Raw genomic sequence first — 14375 nt, forward strand, 5'->3', positions numbered from 1 at the left:
ATGACTTTACAAAACAAAACGAAACAAACCAGATAATAACAAGAGTTTATGAGAGTCTGGAAAAACATGGAACCCTCAACACTGTTGGTGGGAATGTAAAATGATGCAGCCTTGAATAATAGTTTGGCAGATCCTCATAAAGTGAAATCAAAATATATGTCCACAGAAAGACTTGTATATGAGTGCTCATAGCAGTATCATTCACAGTGGAAACCTTCAAATGTCCATCAACTGGTGAAGGCAGAAACAAAATGCGGTCTATTCCTACAACAGAATACCATTTGGCAAGAAACTGTTACAAAGTACTGAAACATGCTACAAAATAAAAGAACCTTGAAAACATTATCCTAAATGAAAGAAGCCAGAAAAAAAGATCACATATTATATGACTCTATTTACCTGAGATGTCCCTAAAAGGCAAATCTATAAACACAGAAGAAGACTGGTGGTTGCCTGGGGTTGGGGGTTGGAAAGGAGAGTTATAGCAAATGTACATGAGGGATCTTTTAGGGAAGACGGAAACATTCTAAAATTGAATTGTGGTGTTGGTTGTACAACTCTATAAATTACTTAAACTCTGGATTTTACCCTCACAATGAATACATTTTATGGTCTGCAAATTATACCTCAATAAACCTGTTAAAAAGAAAAGAGGGCTTCTCATAGAAGCTGATGATTTGCCTCTAAAATTTATAAGAAATGTAAAAGTCCTAGAATAGCCAAATTGTTTTTTTGAAAGAGAACAACAGAGTTGGAAAACTTACACCAGCTGATTTCAAGACTTCTTTAAAGCTACAGAAATCCAGAGGGTGTGGTGTTGGCTTGAGACAGATACATGATCAGTAGAACTGAATACAGCCCAGAAACAGATTCACACATGTAAAAACAACTGATTTCCTCAGAGATGCCAAGGTAATTCAACAAATGGTGCCAGAACAATCCACAAACGTGGTAGGCAGAATAATATTCCCCCACCCCCAAAGATGTCCATGTTCTAATCCCCGGAACCTGAGAATATGTTACTTTACATGGCAAAAGAGATAGTGCATATGTGATTAAATTAAGGACCTTAATATTATTGTTTATTTCAGTATTATGATAAATAACCTGACTGAATGAAAGATTTGGGGAGGTGGCGAGATTATCCAAGATTATCCAGGTGGGCCCGATGTAATTACAAGGGTCTGTAAATATGGAAGAGAGAGGCAGAAAAAGAGTCAGAGGATGATGTGATTACAGAAAAAAAGATACAGAGCAACGCAACATCACTGGATTTGAAGATGAAGAGAATAGGCCATGAACCAAGCAAAGTGGGTGGTTCCTAGAAGCTAGAAAGGCAAGGAAATAGATTGTCCTTCATTTCCACCAGAAAAGAGCGCAGGTCTGCTGACATCTTGACCTTAGCCCAGTGAAACCTGTGTTGGACTTCTAAACTAGAGAACTGTGATAGAGTAAGTCTGTGTTGTTTTGAGCTACTAAATATATAGTAATTTGTTATTGCAGCTACTTTGATCCATACCTCATATCGTATATCAAAACTACCTCAATGTAAAACTAATACTGTGAAACTTCCAAAAGAAAACATATGAGAAAACACTTATGACCTCGCTTAGGAAATTACTTCTAGGTGTAACACCAGAAGTAGGATCCATACAAGAAAAGACTTTTAAATTGGACTTCATCTAAATTAAAAACTTCTGCTCTTCAAAAACAATGTTGAGAAAGTGAAAAGCCAAGCCCCAGCATAAGAGAAATAAAGGACTCTGACAACTCAATAATAAGGTAAATAACCTGACCGAATGAAAGATTTGAACAGAACCTTCATAAAAAATACTCAAGTGGTCCATTAGCAGATGAAAAGACGCTTTACATCAATATTTGTCAAGGAAGGGCGAATTAAAACCACTAGGAGATACAACTTCATACCTACTAGAATGGCTAAAATTTTAAAATGTGATAATGCCAAGTGGTGGAGAGGATGTGGAGCAACTTAGAAACCTCAAACCCTACTGGTGGGAATGTAAAAGGATAAAACCACTGTGTAGTTCTTCTAAAGTTAAAGCACACGCTTACTATTCGACTCAGCAGTTTCACCTGGAGGTCTTTACCTGTGAGAAATGAAAACATATTTCACACAGAAAGTGTAAGCTTGTACATGAAAATGGTAAACTTTATGTGGAAATTCATAGCAGATTTATACACAATTGCCCCAACTGGAAACAACTCAAATGGACATCAGCAAGAGAATGATTAACAAACTGCGATCCATCCACACAATGGAAAACTGCTGAATAATAAAAAGGAAGGAACTACTGTAAGATGCAGTAAACCTGGATGAATCTGAAAAACAATTTGCTGAGCCCAAGCTAATTTATGCAAAAGGGTTCATACTTTATGACGGCCTATGGAAAATGAAATGCTAGAACAGGCCAAAAAAAAGTCTAAAATGACAGAAGGCAGAGCAGCGGTGTCCTCAGCCAGTGACGGGGCATGAGGGAACATTTTGGGGTGTGTGGAAATTTTCTATATCTTAACTGTGGTGGTACACATTTTCCAAAACTTATTGAATAGTTTACTTCAAAGGACTGTATCTTATTCTATGTAAATTGTATTTAAGAAAGTTGATGAAATATGACTTTGAAAATTTCAAATAATAAAAGGAAGGCCATACATTACTGATTCTATCTGAATAGATAGAATAGACTGAGCACTGACTCAAGATACTTGAGAAATAAAGGCATACACAGTCCCAAGGTGACGTCAGCTCCAATATTCTACAACTTCATGAAAGAGGTCGAAAGCTCAACAAAAGACGTTTAGGCTTGACCTCAGGCAGAAATTCCTAGCAGTAAATATAGAAGGATAGTTGATTTGGGAGTTAGAAGGGAAATTGGAGGTCATCTTATACAACTTTGCATTCTATTTAGGAATCCCTATGATAGAATCTTCTATAGTTCATCACAGAGCCTCTGCTTGCAGATACCACCCTACAAAGTTAATCCATTGTTGGTCTATTCTAATTGTTTAAAAATTCTTGAACTGGGAATCTGTCTCCTGGTGACTTTTACCCCTGGGTCTTAGTTATCCAATTTTGGCGTTTTACTGTTATGAGCAAAAGGCATTTAGGGGGATGTGCCTCTCCTGAAACTCACTTTCAGGGCAAGAGAGATACCCATCTCCATGGTGGTCAGAGTGCTGCCCCTAATAAAAGACTCCACTAGTGCTTACCACGTTCCTGCTAAGAGCCAGGGGCTCAAGGATTGTCCCTCAACTAGCTTGGCCTCAACTCTTTACCTTTCTTGCAATTCTGCACTTTGACCAAAAGGCTCTGTCATATACTTACGGTGCCCAAGCTAATTTATTAATGGGAGAGGAAATCTTGGTGTAATCCCTCGATTCAAAAGAAGGGATGTAAACATCCGATGGGAGCTAGACATAGTGATTTCTGAGATCCTGTGGTTCTAGGAAAGTTACAATACACTCTTCATATTAGTCAATTCAGAGTGTCACTCATGGCCATACATATCAGGCTTCTGTGACAAGCAATGTTAGCTGGCTACCCAACAGATTTCCTTTCTTTCTGCTTTCACATGCAGCTGTGTATGCATGTAGTATGGGCAGTGGCAACCCTTTTGTGACCATGAAGTTTCCACAAAGCCAAGAAAAAGGCAGGAGGCTGAACAAGAGCCTGACATCGCTGAGCTGCTGAATTAAGCAACTCTGAAATCTCCCACATCTAGGCACTTTGAACAATGAAATAAATCCCATTGTTGAAGTACCTTTAAGTTGGGTGTTCTATTTTGTTCTCTTTCCCTAGACAGATGCATTCAAATTAAACACAAATTCCTAAGCCATCCTAATATGCAGATCCTAGACTGAGACCAGAGATACATCTTTTAGCTCTCTTTGTATTTAGGTGGTAGGTAGCCAGCTTCTAAGATGGGCCCCATTGATCTTTGCCTCTCGGTGTTTACACCCTTGGCTAGCCTCCTCTGACAATGAATCAGGACAGGTCACTCTGACCCAACAGACTATGGTAGATGTGAAGGTATATGATGTCTGATGCTCGGTCATGAAAAGATTGTAGCTCCCACCTGGGTCTCTTGGTTTGCTTTGCCCCTGCCACGTTGTGAGGACTCTCAAGCAGCCCTGGGGAGAGGACCACGTGGAGGAGAGCTGAGGCCTCCAGTCAACAGCCATGTCAACTGGTCAGGCATGTGAGTAGAGCAGGTCCTCCAGCTGAGGCCAACCCTTCAGATGGCTACAGCTCTGGTTGATCTCTGACTTCACCTTGTGGGAAACCATGAGCCAGAGCAGCTGGTCAGGCCACTCTTGACTTCCTGACCCACAGAAACTATGGGAGACGATCAATATTTAAGTCATTGAGTTTTGGGCTAATTTGTTGCACAGAAGTAGATAATGGATACAAGGAGAAAATCTTTTAATGTTAGGACCCAAATACTCCTCAGTACTTGGTCACAAATTCTTTCCTTGCAAGGACACAAAACCCCCCTTGATTTCCTACATTTCACCCAGAAATGATTCACACTGTGGTCTTTCTTCCTTTTGCACCCAGCCCATAAGTCCAGATGCTCCACATTGTCCCTGTTCTAGAAACAACTATCACCTAGTCTTCACCTCTTCCTTTCCTTCTCCTTCCCAGATTTTTCAAAACCAGGGCCTCATAGTATTAAATCACTCAGGGCAGGAGTCAGCAAACTACGTCTTGATGGCCAAGTCCGACCCTCTGCCTGTTTTTGAAATGAAGTTTAGTTGGAACACAGCCGTGTTCATTTGTCTACTTTCTAGTATTTTATATGTGTTGCAAAACTCCAGGAGAGAACCAGTCACAACTACCTTTGTGTGGCAGTGTTCACCTTCCCAATCTAGGGACTCTGTTCCTCTCTGGTTCTCACCTCCTGTTCTGTAGACATCAGCACATCACAGCCCAATGAATTCAGCTCTTCTGCTCTGTTGATACTGGAGTTCTCAATCCACATGTGAGGTTTTGAGGTAGGGGAATGGTTCTTTTTATTTTTTCCATTTCCCCCTCCCTCCCACCCTCTCACCCTCCCTTTTCCTTCCTTCCTTCCTTCCTTCCTTCCTTCCTTCCTTCCTTCCTTCTCTCCACTAAGGATGAGTGAAGTGGCAAAAATAATTTAATTCATTACTTATGAATTGAGAAACAATGCAAGGAGATGGGAAAATTTTACTCTGTAAACACACATACACACACACTCACACTCACACACAGAAAACCAGGCCAAGTAAGTTTGGCATGGAGATGTCATACCCTGACCCATAATCACAGAGCACTTCTCAGCTCTAGCCCTTCAAAGAGGAAGAGGAACAAGGGTAATTCCAGCTATTACAGGCTCCTGGGCACCAAATGAAATGCTCTACTGTAAATTGTATATAATCAGAGAGGAAGACTTTTATTTGTCCATGGTCATGAATGGGACTTTTCCTTCCTCTTGTCTAGAAGGAAAGGAACAGGTTTAGATCAATCTGGGGGAGTTTCACTGGGCTGAGGTGACCAGAACTCTCTCTGGATACTACCAGGGCCTCTGTCCTATATTCAGTACCTATGTAAATAGAGAATCTCCTGTCTCTTTTCTTATACCAAGATTTCCCTTCTCTTTACCACACAAGTTCTGTCCTTAGGACGAAGCACATTAACTGCACGGTGGTGGAAATTTTCAGATGCTTAAAAGTGATGGATACAGAATACAAGCACCTGCTCATCCTATAACATTTTTTAAAATTTTATTCCCTTATTTAATTAATTTATTTTTATTATTATTTTATTTATTTATTTTTGGCTGCATTGGGTCTTTGTTTCTGTGCGTGGGCTTTCTCTAGTTGCGGCGAGCGGGGGCTACTCTTTGTTGCAGTGCGCGGGCTTCTCACTGTGGTGGCTTCTTTTGTTGTGGAGCATGGGCTCTAGAGCACCCGGGCACAGGCTTCAGTAGTTGTGGCATGCAGGCTCAGTAGTTGTGGCGCACGGGCTTAGTTGCTCCGCGGCATGTGGGATCTTCCCGGACCAGGGCTTGAACCCATGTCCCCTGCATTGGCAGGCGGATTCTTAACCACTGAGCTACCAGGAAAGTCCCTCATCCTATAACATTTTTGCAACTTTATCCACATAGTCTCTGCCCTCTGGGAGCTCACAATTTTGTAAGGGAGACCAATTATTTATAGGAAAATGCTGAATTACAGAGGACTGGACCCTTGAGAGGCACAGCTGAGAAGGACCATCAGATACTGTACACATGTTTTCTGTGCAGGGCTGGCTGAACAATCTCCTCCAGGTTAAGCTTTTAGAGATGAACCTTCCAGGGGTGATTGATGATGTCCTGCAGGGTGGTAACAGTGGCAGTTGGAGATTGGATTGTCCCTACGGTTCCCACTTCTACACCAGGACTTTCCTTCAACCCATTTTCTCTCAGCCCCACACCGGGCGGGATACCAAGAAAGTGGAGTGAGGGGTGGATTTACTCCCATTGGGGACATAGTCTTCTGGAATGGAGACAAGAATTGCATCCACAAAGCAATTAGAAAACCAGACAGAAGAAAATCCATTTCTGAACTGTGCGGAACAGAGAACAGGGAGTTCCCAAGCGGAGGAGCATGGTTTGGAAACCAGAGAAGCCGGGGCTGAGCATCGTGGGAGTGGGGTGGGTGGAGAGGAGCGGGGCAGGGCTAAGCAGGGGGAGAGCAGCCTCTCCACCCACAGACGAAGTCATGCAGTCCCTCTCGACCTGGTCCTCACTGCCACCCTCCGTTTCGTTTTCCCTTTATGCTTTTTTTCCTCTTAGTATCTGATGCTATTGTCTATATTTCATTCTGAGTTTATCATCTATAATCGTTGATCTCTCTCATTTATATAATTTAATCAGTTACTTTTTGCCACCACTTTGCCACCTCTATAACGTTTTCATTGTGATCTATTTATTTTTCAATATTTTTAATCTGTCTATATCAATCTATCTACTACCCATCTATCTACTCTCATCTATCTATCTATCTATCTGTTGTCTATCAAACCATCTATTTGTCGATCTTCATTTATCTTCATCTATCTGTTTTTATTTCCTCTCCTTTCTCCTTCATGTCTAAATGGTTATCTACCTTAATTAAGTCTTTCATCCTTAATATTCACCCTTTCATCCTTAATATTCTTTATTCCCTCTACTCTTTTTCCCACCCTTATTTCCATGCAATAGTTATCTTCCTTTATAGGGAAACTCCTCCCTCCCCCCAACTATTTGTTTTCCTCTCATTAGTTAGTAATAACAAGCAAACAGTCTTTCTATGTGCCAGGCAGGGTTATAACTGTTTTACATATGTTCACTCATTTAATCCTTATGGCACCACCATGAGGTAATTGACTCTCATTATCCCCATTTTGAGGAAAAACCCAGGAACAGAGAGGTTTAGTAACACGCCCAGGCTCTACAGCTAATAAATAGCAGTGCCAAGACTCAGCCCTCCAGCATCCGTGCTGTTAACCACTATGCTGTGCTAGCTCCCAAGAAGGTCCATGGTACCTCAACTTGTCTAACTGTGACACTGAGTCCCATCCTGCCATGCTGGTTAATGGAGGCTCCTTCATCATTTGGGGTCCTCACTCCTCAAGGCAGGACAAAATCCCAGGAGTTGTATGTAGAACAGAATGATTAGGAGAGAGACCCTTCCGGTCTTTGGTCTACTTAGTGGAGCTCATACGTTCACCCGGGTACAGGAGTCCCTTTGGAGGCTTGGAGCCCTGGAGCCCTAGGGCTTGGGGTCAAGCTTCCAAGATGCAGCACCATCAGCCGCTCTGAGTTCCTTACTAGTCTCAGAACCAGACATCACTGGTTCTTCAAAGTTTGGGGGAATCTCCCACTCTGTTCTCTCTGCCCTCTCAGTTTCAGCTCTCATTACTCTCAAAGGGTCTCCTTGCTCTCCCTCATCCCAACAGCATCCCAACATTGAGTTCAGAATTTCTAAACAGAAGGAGGGTTGTCCATAGGCAAGCTGCTTTTGGCCTCCTTCCCCCAAACTGCATCCATCAGGGAACACAATGTCTGCACCATCCAGGAATGAGGGAGGGAGATACAAAGAAAGAAGACATAGATATTTTTTCTTTTTTTTTGTGGTACGCGGGCCTCTCACTGCCGTGGCCTCTCCGGTTGCTGAGCACAGGCTCCGGACGCGCAGGCTCAGTGGCCACGGCTCACGGGCCCAGCCGCTCCGCGGCACGTGGGATCCTCCCGGACCGGGGCACGAACCCGTGTCCCCTGCATCGGCAGGCGGACTCCCAACCACTGCGCCGCCAGGGAAGCCCGAAGACATAGATTTGTATCTCAGTAAATTATCCTGCCACACATCCTGCTGTCCTGGGCGGAGTGAGAAGACTGTAGGCAGGAGGTGGCACTATGTCATGTCCTGTCCATGTCCCCATGCCTCTGAGCCTCTTAGCTTGTTTCTGTGCCCTGTTTCTCCTCACGTAACCATTCCTGCTTTTGTAGCTGGGGTGATCTGCTTGAAACACAACTTTATCCCATGCACTTTCTGTTCAGAAGGATACTATCTGTTCTGGAATCAGATCATGGTGAGGGTTACATGACTTTGTGACAACAGTAAAAACTTACACTTTAAAAAGGTGAGTTTTATGGCATGTGAATTATAGCCCAGTTTTTAAAAAGAAGGCTATTATCATCTTCACCCTCAGAGTTAAATGGCCAGTCTTCAAGGTCTTCCATAATATGATCCTTCGTTATTTCTCCAGACTTATTTCCCTCTACTCACCTCTCTTCTCCACTCTTCAGCTCAGTTCTCCCGACCTCTGGTCCTGTCACTTCCTCGACCTAAAATCCTCTTCCCCTTCCGTTCATAAATCTCTATCTCGTAGTTTCTTCAAGACCAGTTCAAGTTCTTCCTCCTTGATGGAACTTTCTCTGACCTTAGCCTTCATGGATCTCTTCTATTCTAACCCCCTTTCCATGATGTATTCCTACTTTGGCATAAACTTGAGTAGACTGACTGTTCCTTGAGTGAAGGGACTCTTCCTTTTCATCCTTGTGACTCAGCATCCCACAGTGCCTGGCATTGAGTAGCCACCTTAAAAAGTGAGTGAGTGAATGAATAAATGCATTTCCCCAATCTCTAAATGGTTCACATGTGCCTGTCTTGTTTTTTCAACTAGATTGTAAGGTCCTGCAGGAAGGGTCCAGGTCTTCACTTGAGATTTAGCACTGGATCAGAACAGGATACCTGGTTGACCCTTCAGCTACAGTAAGTCCCCTACATATGAAACCTCAAGTTGTGAACTTTCAAAGGTGTGAATGTGCATTTGCGTGTCCGATCACGTAAGTTAGTTCACGTGTCTGGTGTACATTGTCACGTGCGTGCAGCCTCTACAAGTGGTTGTGCTTTTGTGTACTTTACTGTACAGTACTATATAGAGTACAGTACAGTATCTTTATAGATAGAATTGAATCCAGCAAGGAACCAGAACCTGTGCCATCAATGTCAGGCATGAGTGACACTGCAGCTTGCCCTCCGTCTCCTGTTGCTGACGATCCTTCAGCTCTACCATCTCCCACCTTCTCTCCCTCCCCAGTCAGTAACACTTCCTGCCTGTTCACTCGACGCCAGCCCCTGGATGCCAGCTCTTGTGCTGGACTGCTGTACTTTTCAAGGTACTGTACTGCAAGATTAAAAATGTTTTCTATATTTGTTGTGTTTGTTTTTTAAGATTATTTGTGTGAAAAGCATTATAAACCTATTATAGTACAGCACTATATAGCTGATTGTGTTAGCTGGGTACCTAGGCTAACACACGGAACTTATGAACACGCTCTTGGAACGGAACTCGTTCATATGTAGGGGACTTACTGTACTTAGTTACCTGACGGCTTAGCAGAGAAAGCTGCCCTTTCCCATTTCATTGGTGATGGGCTGGAAAGGGAGGATGCTGAACAGGCAGGGAGAGTCCCCAGGATGCCTGGCTGAATGGTGGTTGCTCCACCCTTAACCACAAATGGTTCATTGACCACCGCTTTGGCATCTACAACAGTCTTTGGAAAGAGATGTAGTAATTTCCCCCACGGGGCTTATTTTTAAAATCAGTGGCTGAGAATGCTTGCCAGAAGTGGGGTCAGACAGCTCTGAGCTGCCGGTGGATGGGATGGGTGCTGTCTGAGAGGAGATAGAGGGGTTGGCCCTTAATTTTGGACCTCTGCTTCCCTGGAAGAGGAAGCCAGGCCAAAGGGAAGGGATGGCTTACACAAAACAGACCACAGCTTCCATGACGATGCAACCATCTAGCCAGGCAGTGTTTTACCAGTTCTAAAGTTTGAAGACTGGGGCTGGGCCAGCCAGAGAGCTACTGGCCTTCCATTCACTCAGTGGGAAAAATTAAAGTTTTATTAGTTCATACACATGCCAAGTACTATTCCAGGCACTAGGGATTAAAGTGTGGGCTTGATATAGTTTCTGCCCTCCAAAGGCTTATAGACACGTGGGAGAAGACAGACAAGTATCTATAAATATGCTAGCAGGTAAATACATTAGTGCAGTAAGTGCAGCAATGGAGGTAGAGGGGGAGAGAGTCCAAGGAGTCTTCGAAGAAGTGGCATCCAGCTTGAGACCTGGTGATGAATAAGGGTAGCCAGACAAAGGAGACAGGCATTCCAGACAGTAGACTGTGCAGTGCTCAAAAGAGGAAAGAAAATGCCACGTCCACAGGTAGTTTAGTTGTCTAAAGCAGAGGTCAACACATAGTGGCTCAAGAGCCAAATTCAGCCAGCCACTTGTTTCTGTAATTAAAGCTTTATTTTCACATAGCTCCACCCATGTATTTACATATCGCCTATGGCTGCTTTTGTGCTACAGCTAGAGTTGAGTCATTGCAACAGAGGACATATGGCCCTGAAAGCCTAAAACATTTACTAGGCTGGTCGAGAGACTGCGGTTCAGGGGAGAGATTGGAGAGTGGTAGGAAATGAGGCTGGAGAGGTGACTGGGAGGCAGACAATGAAAGGCCTTGTAACCAGGGTAAAGGGTTCACTATTTTAAAAGTTAGGAGGGAGGGACGGATGTGTTTTCAGCAGGAACACAACACGATGATATCTGGATTTTAGATAACTGGGATGGGATGAAGAGAGGAGAAGCAAAACTGGAGTTAGGGAGGAAGGTATACAGGTAAGAAATAATGCCCTGGACTATAAAGGCACCAATGGGATGGAGAGAAATGGAAACATTTGAGAGAAAAATGCAAGATTTGGTGATTGATTAGACATGAGGGTGTGTGAGAGGATGGGCTATGAGGCAAAGCTTCTTTTTGGAATTTTTCTAAGATGAGGAACAAGCAATAATGACCAAATAGCCCTTCGGTAAAATTTGACTTCTTTGCATTCATTACTCAAATGCATCAAATTCCTTGTCTCAGGATTTCTCTGTTTTTACAGACTGCTTAGACTCAATATTACCACTTTCATGGGATGTAGAAACCTTATCCCCATATAGGTCCCTTCACATTGTAGTTGTTTTGTGCATACCATCTACATACATTGAAAAACTCATTACACAATGTTACATTTTTTGCTGTCAACTGTCAAGTACGTTTTAAAGAACTCAAAAGGAGAATAGTCTATCATATGTATGCGACATTTACCATTTCTGTGGCTCTTCCTTCATTCCTGATGCTCCAAGTTTCCTCCTGAACCTCTAATGTCTGAAGAACTTCCTTTAGCAATACTTTAAAAGCAGGTCTTCTGGCAACAAATTCTCTTAGTCTTTCTTCATCAGAGAATGTCTTTATTTCAATTTCATGCCTGAAGATATTTTCACTGGGTAGAATTCTGTGTTGACAGTCTTTGTCCACTTCCTCCTGCTTCCATGGTTTCTAATGAGAAAACTACTGCCACCACTATTGGTGTTGCCCTGTATGTAATGCATTGTTATTTTCTGGCTGCTTTCAAGATTTTTTTGTTTGTTTTTAGTTTTCACCAGTTTGATTATGATGTGTCTGGGTGTAGATTTCATTGAATTTATCCTGTTTGGGATTTACTGAACTTCTTGAATCTGTAAGTTTATATCATTCATTAATCGGGAAGTTTTCAGCCAATATTTCTTTGAATATTGTTTCAGTGCCACATTCCTTTGCCTCTTGGGACTCTAATGACATGAGTGTCGGACATTTTGCTATTTTCTCACAGTCCCCTGAGGCTCAGCTCATTTTTTTTCACCAATCTTTTTTTCTCTCTGTTGTTTAGCATGAAGAATTTCTATCAATCTGTCTTCAAGTTCACTAATTCCTCTCTCTGTCGTCTCCATTCTGCTTCTGATCCTATTCAGGATTCCTTTATTTTGAAGATTAAATTTTTTAGCTCTAAAGTTTCCATGTAGTTCTTCTTTATATCTATTTCTTGGCTAAGAATTTTTTTTATTCATCAAGAGAGTTTGTACTTATTTCATAAAGCATGTTTTAATAATAGCTTTGTGGTATAATCCCAATATCTGTGCCATCTTAGGATGTCTTTTGGGAGTTGAGATTTTTCTTGTTCTTTGTATGGCAAGTGTTTTTAGATTGTATTCAGGACACTTAAAATATTATGTTATCAGATTCTAGGTTTTGTTTAAATCCTATGGAGAATGTTGATATCTTTCTCCTAGCAGGAAATCAACCCAGTTTGTTTCAGGCCACAAGTTCAGAAAAACATGTTGTGGGTTATGGTTTGAATGATAGTTCCATTTTCAAAGTCTTTGCAGTGCTATTAGAATTTTTCTTGCATGGGTGCTTCTCAGTGGACAGCCTGGAATCTGGGTGGTGGTCTATCACATCGTTCAATTCTCAGTTTTTAGTATGAGGCTTAGGATCAGATCCATGCTGGCACATCTCTGGAGTAAGCCCAGGAGCTCATAAACTATTTTATGGTGTAGGTTTCAACTTCTCCCTCTCTATATGATTTCCCTGGTACATTCCCTGTACCAGAAATCTGGGAATTTAGTTTCCCTACTCAGTGTACTTACTGCAACTGCTGTTTTTTAAATTTTTGTTTATTTGTTTTTATTTCCTCAACCTGGGAAAGCATCTTCCTGTACTCTGTCTGGCTAACTAATATTAATTTTCAGGTCTTAGCTTCAATGTCATTTTATCCTAAAAGCCTTCCCTTATTGTCATATCATTTATGTTCCCCTTATCTTCCCATAGGGTTACATATGTATTTGTTTATTGATCTAATATATCTCTCCTACTGGACAGGAGATGAGAAGATGGGTCTTGTTCACCTTTATGTAATATTTCTATATTTAAAACAGTTTATGAAACAAAAGACATATTCAACACATACTTATTCACTTATTTAATTTCCTTCCATCTTCCCACCCACCCATCCACGTCCTGCCTCACGCCCCAAAAGATATTAAGCTCCCCATATTCAAAAATGGCTTTGGCTCTCAAGAATCAAATTAAATCTTATCTTTTCATAACTTTATAATTTGTAAAGCATTCTCACATTTCCTTTTTTTTTTTCTTGCCTGGTTTTATGAAGTTGAGAGGCGGGAAAAGGTACTTTAGAGACAAGTAAACAAAGAGTCAAAGACATGAAATATTTGTCCAAGGTCACATCTGGTTAGTAATGGAAATGATGAGTAGGGTTGGTAGTAGGGTGAGGCAAGTGAGATGGCTACGGACCAAATTTAAGGAGCATTTACTCTCAGGGTTGTGAACGCTTGCACACCCCTGAGAGTGAATGCTTTCTTATATATTTCACTCTTGGCATTTTGTTTACCTCTTCTTAGGCTTGGCCCTGCTGTTGGATCAGTTCAGGTCTTTTTGACTCCAAAGTCTCCTTCAATATTTTGACAGAGAGCTCTAACCAAATGTAACCAGCCATGCATTCAGGTCTGACTTTCAACAGCACTTTGAAGAATTTTGGTGTCACAGACATCTGGCTTTGAGTCTAAACTCCTCTCTAGTAACTGTATTACCTTGGGCAAATGACTTTTCCTTAGATATAAAACAGATATGATATCTATCTCATAGGCTTGCTTAAAGATTAAAATGATATAATGTAGGTATGGCAATCTGCTGGTTGTCCTTAATATTTGTTTTCTTCTTCTATAGACATAGGAACACCAGTTTTTAGTTGGGACATGGCACCCAAAAAAGGGACTCAATTTCCCAACTCTTTTGCATGTAGGTGTGAACATGTAACTATGTTCTAGCCAACGGGATGTGAGTGGCAGTGATGTGCACGACTTCTGGATTGTATCCCATTACCACTTTCCCCTTCTTATTGAGTGGAAGGCAGACATAGTGGCAGGATCTCTTGGGCCATGAAATAAGAGCAGCACCTTAGTGATAGTTGAGCAAAAGATGGAGT

The 14375-nt window shown here is 41.9% G+C and overlaps 1 protein-coding gene across 1 annotated transcript in view; it reads right to left on the reverse strand.

Moving 5' to 3' along the window:
• The window catches only part of FERRY3 (FERRY endosomal RAB5 effector complex subunit 3), a 72939-nt gene that overhangs the window by 5845 nt on the left and 52719 nt on the right, over nucleotides 1–14375 (reverse strand). The gene's annotated exons all lie outside the window — the stretch shown is intronic.

This window comes from Kogia breviceps, chromosome 12, assembly GCF_026419965.1.
Source record: "Kogia breviceps isolate mKogBre1 chromosome 12, mKogBre1 haplotype 1, whole genome shotgun sequence".
In the NCBI taxonomy this organism is placed as follows: domain Eukaryota; kingdom Metazoa; phylum Chordata; class Mammalia; order Artiodactyla; family Physeteridae; genus Kogia; species Kogia breviceps.